Genomic DNA, 7,063 nt, shown 5'->3' with positions numbered 1-7,063 from the left:
TTTGATGTCTAGCAATGTCCTCGCCCCCTGGCTATAATAATGTTCTGCATCTGCTGTCAGCCATGGCAGACAGCAGCGTTTTATCATAGTTTATTGTAGACTAATATTTCATTGTTTACAATAACAGTTTCTTATGACATAGCCATAGTTTAAACATGTAAAATTATGGAATAATTGTGTCCTATGTCATGTCCCATAACATTGTTTCCAAAGACTGTTCTTTGACACAAAACCAGCTAATAAAAATTATGTTTATTATCTCTTCAACAGCCCCTAAACATGGATTTCAACGAGAGTGAAGCAGAGGAGTCTGAGGAGTTCCTGTCTGGGCTGCACTGTGATTGCTTCCTAGCCACGTTGTATGCTGTTTATTCAGTCTTTGAATAAACTATAATGGCGTAAACCCTTTGATTCTATTTTGATTTGTGACACCTAACAGTGTGCAGCAGAACCATGCATACCAACAATAATCACCTTTGGTGTTTGAGTATCTTGTGTTTTCTGTCTACAGGCTTTGACGGCCGCTTGGATGATGATGATATTGATCTCATTGAGGAGAATTTGGGAGTGAAAGTGAAAAGGGTAAGTATTTTGATGCCATTATGGCAAGCAAAATGCATTGCAATCATGGACATTGTATAGCACACAGCTGAGGTCTCATGTCATGTCCCACAGTCCCACTCTCTAAAAATAGTATGTAAAAGGAGATTGACTAAAATGTTTTCCTGATACCTCTGCTCCTTCCTTATCCCCATAAACAGCAAAAGTTCCGTCGTTTGCGAGACATGTCGGACGATGAGGATGAGGAGGGAGATGATGACGTCAGGGAGGCCCATGAGAAGGACATGATAGCGGATGAGATCTTCATGGGGACGGGAGCGGATGAGGGCGAGGCATTGGATGTGCCTTTGCATCCCGGGGAGGATGAGGAGGAGGACGATGAAGAGTCTGGTATGAAACATTTTAGTTGCTTCATCTATAAACAGTGGAATTGTTTTGAGTTAGCAGATTTTTAAAAAGCCATTTCAAAAAATTTGAGTCATAGGTATTTATTTATTTTTCTCAGATATCGATGACTTTATTGTGGATGATGATGGACAGCCCTTGAAGAAACCCAAGTGGAGGAAGAAGCTGCCAGGATATACAGATGCGTAAGTGATTCTGGCATTTAATTTAATCACTTAGATCTCAATTTGCAGTAGCCTCTCCACCTGCAAGCTCACCCGAAAGTATGAATTCCTATCTGTGCAATAGAATTTGATATGTTATGTGTGTCCCAAATCCAAATGGCATCCTATTCCCCTATAGGCCCTGGTCAAAAGTAGTGCACTATAAAGGGAATAGGGTGCCATTTGGGATGCAAGCATGTTTACCTTTACTCACCTGCAGTATTTAGTACTGAGCACCACTCCTTTTTTACAGAGCCCTTCAGGAGGCCCAGGAGATATTCGGAGGGGACTTTGACTTTGCTGAGTTTGACACTGAAGCCTATGAAGATGCAGAGGAGGAGGAGGAGGCAGATGAAGATTCATGGGACCGGCCCAAGAAGCAGACCAAGAAGAGGGTGGGCCGACGCAGTATCTTTGAGATCTATGAGCCCAGTGAGCTGGAGAGCAGTCACATGACGGACCAGGACAATGAGATCCGTTCCACTGACATGCCAGAGAGGTTCCAGGTGTGTATACTTCTATAGGATGCGTCCCAAATGGCACTCGGACCCATAGAGCTCTGGTCAAATATAGGGCACTATATAGGGAATAGGGTGCCATTTGGAACACATACATAGTCATAGGGACATGTGAGCACGTGAAATTCACCTATAACTGTTATGGGCTTGACTCTGTAGCCCAGTGCTATTCAAACTATTTCTTCAGTCAGAATTTCTGGGGACCACATTCTTTTCACAATAATTTTGTGACCCCACACCACCCCAAATATAATGACACAACCTTAAAATCGGCACACTTTGATGTTCACATCAACAAATAACCTTCAATTCAAAACATTTTAATCTCTTATCAAAATGAAAAGAAACAAAAAAAATCCCCCCCTCAAAAAAAGTATATATATATATATATACAGTACCAGTCAAAAGTTTGGACACTTACTCACTCAAGGGTTTATTTAAATGTTTACTAAGAGTGTGCAAAACTGTAATCAAGGCAAAGGGTGGCTACTTTGAAGAATCTCAACTATACAGTATATTTTGATTTGTTTACTACATGATTCCATTTGTGTTATTTAATAGTTTAGATGTCTTCACTGTTATTCTACAATGTAGAAGATAGTAAAAATAAAGAAAAAATCTTGACTAAGTAGGTGTGTCCAAACTTTTGACTGGTGCTGTACTTATTTCATTTTTTGGGTCGACCTCACTGTAGTTCCCCCACGACCCCAACTTTGAATACCACTGACTTTGAATAACATTGACTTTGAATACTACTGCTGTAGCCCATACCCTTTTCTATGTGTGTGGTCTTGTTGTTTTTAGTTGCGCTCCACTCGTGTGAAGCCTGCAGAGGATGATGAGCTGGAACAGGAGGCTGAGTGGATCTATAGGAATGCCTTCTCTACTCTCACCATCTCCATGCAGATACTGGAGTGAGGATATTTTAGCTGGGTCTCATAAGACAATTAGTTAAAGCTGATGCTACAGTCTACAGTGCATTCGGAAATTATTCAGACCCCTTAACTTTTTCCAAATTTTTGTTACTTTACAGACCTTTTTCTAAAATGGATCAAATTGGTTTAAATTGGTACTCAGTACTTTGTTGAAGCACATTTGGCATCGATTGCAGGCTCGACTCTTCTTGGGTATAACGCTACAAGCTTGGCACACCTGCATTTGGGGAGTTTCTCCCATTCTTCTCTGCAGATCCTCTCAATCTCTGTCAGGTTGGATGTGGAGCGTTGCTGCACAGCTATTTTCAGGTCTCTCCAGAGATGTTAGATCAGGTTCAAGTCCGGGCTCTGGCTGGGCCATTCAAGGACATTCAAAGACTTGTCCCGAAGCCACTACTGCGTTGTCCTGTTGGAAAGTGCATCTTAACCCCAGTCTGAGGTCCTGAGCGCTCTGGAGCAGGTTTTCATCAAGGATCTCTCTGTACTTTGCTCCATTCATCTTACCCTCGATCCTGACTAGTCTCCCAGTCCCTGCCGCTGAAAAACATCCCCACAGCATGATGATGCCACCACCATGCATCACCGTGAGGATGGTATTGGACAGGTGATGAGCGGTGCCTGGTTTCCTCCAGACGTGACGCTTTGAATTCAGGCCAAATAGTTCAATCTTGGTTTCATCAGACCAGGGAATCTTGTTTCTCATGGTCTGAGTCCTTTAGATGTCTTTTGGCAAACTCCAAGCGGGCTGTCATGTGCCTTTTACTGAGGAGTGGCTTCCGTCTGGACATTCTACCATAAAGCCCTGATTAGTGGAGTGCTGCAGAGATGGTTGTCCTTCTGGCAGGCTCCCATCTCCACAGAGGAACTAGAGCTCTGTCAGAGCTTGGGGCCCTTCTCCCCCGATTGCTGAGTTTGGCCGAGCAGCCAGCTCTAGGAAGAGTCTTGGTTGTTCCAAACTTCTTCCATTTAAGAATGATGGAGGCCAAAGAGTTCAATCTGAGAGGCCACTGTTTTCTTGATGACCTTCAATGCTGCAGGAATGCTTTGGTACCCCTCCCCAGATCTGTGCCTATGCACAATCCTGTCTCAGAGCTCTACGGACAATTCCTTAGACCTCATGGCTTGGTTTTGCTCTGACATGCACTGTCAACTGTGGGACCTTATATCGACAGGTGTGTGCCTTTCCAAATCATGTCCAATCTATTGAATTGTAGAAACTTTGAGTTGTAGAAACATTTCAAGGATGATCATTGGAAGCAGGATGTACCTGAGCCAAATATAGAGTGTAATAGCAAATGGTCTGAATACTTATGTAAATAAGGTATTTCAGATTTTTCTAAAAACCTGTTTTCACTTTGTCATTATGGGGCATTGTGTGTAAATAGATGAGGAAAAACATATATTTATTCCATTTTAGAATAAGGCTGTAGGTCTGTTTTTAAAATGCTTGTGTTTTTTAAATCAAATATTCTGTGTTTTCAGGAGAACACAGACTATTTGGACAGAGGTCCAGCCACTACATTCAGCAGAAAAGGCCCCAGCACCATCCAGAAGATTAAAGAGGCTTTGAATTTCATGAGAAACCAACACTTTGAGGTATTACACAGTTCCTCTATCACTATAGGTAATGTTGAGTTCTTCCATATCTGTAACGAACGTCGTCGGGAGGAGAAGAGGACCAAGGTGCAGCGTGGTAAGTGTTCATATTTTAATCAATCAACTGAACACTGAACAAAACAACAAAAACGACAAACGAACAGTTCTGTAAGGTGACGACACACAAAACAGAAAACAACTACCCACAAACACAGGTGGGAACAGGCTACCTAAGTATGGTTCTCAATCAGAGACAATGATAGACAGCTGCCTCTGATTGGGAACCATACCAGGCCAAACACATAGAAATACAAAACAAGGACAACATAGAACACCAGACATAGAATGCCCACCCAAACTCACGCCCACCCAAACTATCACAGTTAGTTAATACAACTGTCTTTGTTGTTTCACCTCAAGGTTCCTTTCATAGCGTTCTACAGGAAAGAGTATTTGGAACCTGAACTCAATATCAATGATCTGTGGAAAGTTTGGCAGTGGGATGAGAAGGTAATATGCTATAGCATTGGATTTTTGTTAACTTCATCCCTTAATTTATTCTCTCTGTTTAATTCATGTTTAATCTGGGACTTTCTTTCCTCCTCAGTGGACCGAGCTGAAAACCCGCAAACAGAACCTGAGACGCCTGTTCCAGAAGATGCAGGGATACCAGTTTGAACAGATCTCAGCAGACCCAGATAAGCCACTGGCTGATGGCATTCGACCATTAGACACTTCAGATTTAGAGAGGTAAGGCTTGTCATGTCCAACATGTTTGTAAATAAGCCTTGTCTGAGCCAGAATGGCCCATAGGGCAGGAGCCTATCTCCTGTTTCTGTAGTGTGAGGCACCTTGATGTACAAGTACACCACCTGGACAGTACGCTAGTCATGTTATGACACCTTTATTATCTTTGTTGTATCAGAATGCTGACCTGATTATGTTTGTCTGACAAGGCTGAAGGATGTCCAGTCTAGTGATGAACTGGGCGACGTCTACAACCATTTCCTGCTGTACTATGGCCGGGATATCCCAAATATGCAGAATGCAGCCAGGTCCAGCAAGAAGAAGCTGAAGAAGATCAAAGAAGTGGATGAAGATGGTACGATTTAGATTATATATTGTAAAATTGTGAAAGCACAGTGGATCTTTGCCCTCATCAGAGTAATTATCATGTCTTCTGTTTGCAGGTAATGAGCAGGAAGTAGTAGAGGAGGAGGAAGAGGAAGAAGAGGAGCAGCCGAAGGGGCCGGACCTGAAGCTTGCATCTCGCAGGGATATGTACAGCATCTGCCAGGGTGCAGGACTGGGTGAGTGCTTTATCATGTGTGTCCAGTAGGTGTCACTATCAGCACCTTTTACAAACAGATTTGTGTGCCATACATCTTCAGGTCTATACAGTTAGCTCGTGATAATACAAAACTTTCTAAGTAATGTGCGATTGAAAAACTGTGACTAGTGTACTTAAACAGAGTTTTCCATTCGAAGTGCACTTGCTGTATCATGAGCCGACTATATTTGCAACAGTTTTTGAGTCCACCATTTAAAGTGTTCTCATCAGATGGCCTAGCCAAGAAGTTTGGTCTGACTCCAGAGCAGTTTGGAGAGAACCTACGTGACAGTTACCAGCGTCACGAGACGGAGCAGTTTCCTGCTGAGCCAACACATTATTGCACTGTATACAGAATACATTTTCATATAAAGATAACCCAACCATTTTAGCAGTAACAGGGGTGGTGTTGAGAGGTGAATATTTAAACTTGTGGCACCATTTGAGATGCAATCCTATACCTTCCACAATATTAATAATAGTATGTTCTCTCTGCCTGTGCAGCCAGTTCAGCACAGCAGAGGCAGTACTGGAGGGGACTCGCTACATGGTCGCCATGCAGATCGCTTGGGAGCCTCTAGTCAGACATGTGCTCCAACAGACATTCCAGGAGAGAGCCAAGATCAACATCAAACCCACCAAGAAGGGAAAGAAGGTATACACCATCTATTTGCAATAGGGTTAAAAAATCACGGTAACTTTCTAAGAATTCCCAGGTTTTCCAGAAATCTTGGTTGGAAGATTCCTGCAATCAGGAGTGAATAAGCAAGAAGTCCTTTATCTTTCTACCAGCAATTCCTGGAAAACCTGGGAATTTGGGGAAAATTACTGCAATTTTGCAACCCTATTCTGCAATTACCACCACTTCTTTGTTGGTTGTATTAGTGGTTTATTTAGGTCTTTCATGGGATATACAGTACTTTCAGAGGCGTCAGGTAGCTTAGCGGTTCGAACTTTGGGACTGTAACTGCAAGGTTGCTTGTTCGAATTCCTGATCTGGCAAGGTGGAAAAATCTGCCATTCTGCCCTTGAGCAAGGCCGTTAACCCCAACACAGAGATTCAGAGGGGTTGGGTTAAATGTGGAAGACACATTTTGGTTGAATGTATTCAGTTGTGCAACTGACTAGGTATCCCCTTTCCCCATTCATACCCCTTGACTTATTCCACATTTTGTTGTTACATTCTGAATTCAAAATTGACAACGCAACGCTTGAATGGCTTCAGAACAGGAATGTGAAAGTCCTTGAGTGGCCCAGCCAAAGCCCAGTCTAGAAACAAAATCAATTGAATCAATTTTGAATTCAGGCTGTAACACATCCAAATGTGGAATAAGTCAAGGGGTATGAATACTTTCTGAAGAGATGAGTTTATATTGTATAGAAAAAACACATTTAACAAGTCATGTCTTTTCATTGACTCATATTTTTACATTTTAGTTATTTAGCAGACACTCTTATCCAGAGTGACTTACAGTTAGTGCATATATGAATATGTCATTTTCTAGTTTAGAGTAC

The 7,063-nt window shown here is 42.2% G+C and overlaps 1 pseudogene; it reads left to right on the top strand.

Moving 5' to 3' along the window:
• The first annotated feature begins 279 nt into the window (after positions 1-279).
• The window catches only part of LOC120028402, a 28,788-nt pseudogene continuing 22,004 nt past the window's right edge, over positions 280-7,063 (top strand).

Source organism: Salvelinus namaycush, chromosome 34, assembly GCF_016432855.1.
Source record: "Salvelinus namaycush isolate Seneca chromosome 34, SaNama_1.0, whole genome shotgun sequence".
In the NCBI taxonomy this organism is placed as follows: Eukaryota; Metazoa; Chordata; class Actinopteri; order Salmoniformes; family Salmonidae; genus Salvelinus; species Salvelinus namaycush.
The sequence above is the reverse complement of the archived record's forward strand: the minus strand, read 5'-3'. Positions and strand labels throughout refer to the sequence as shown.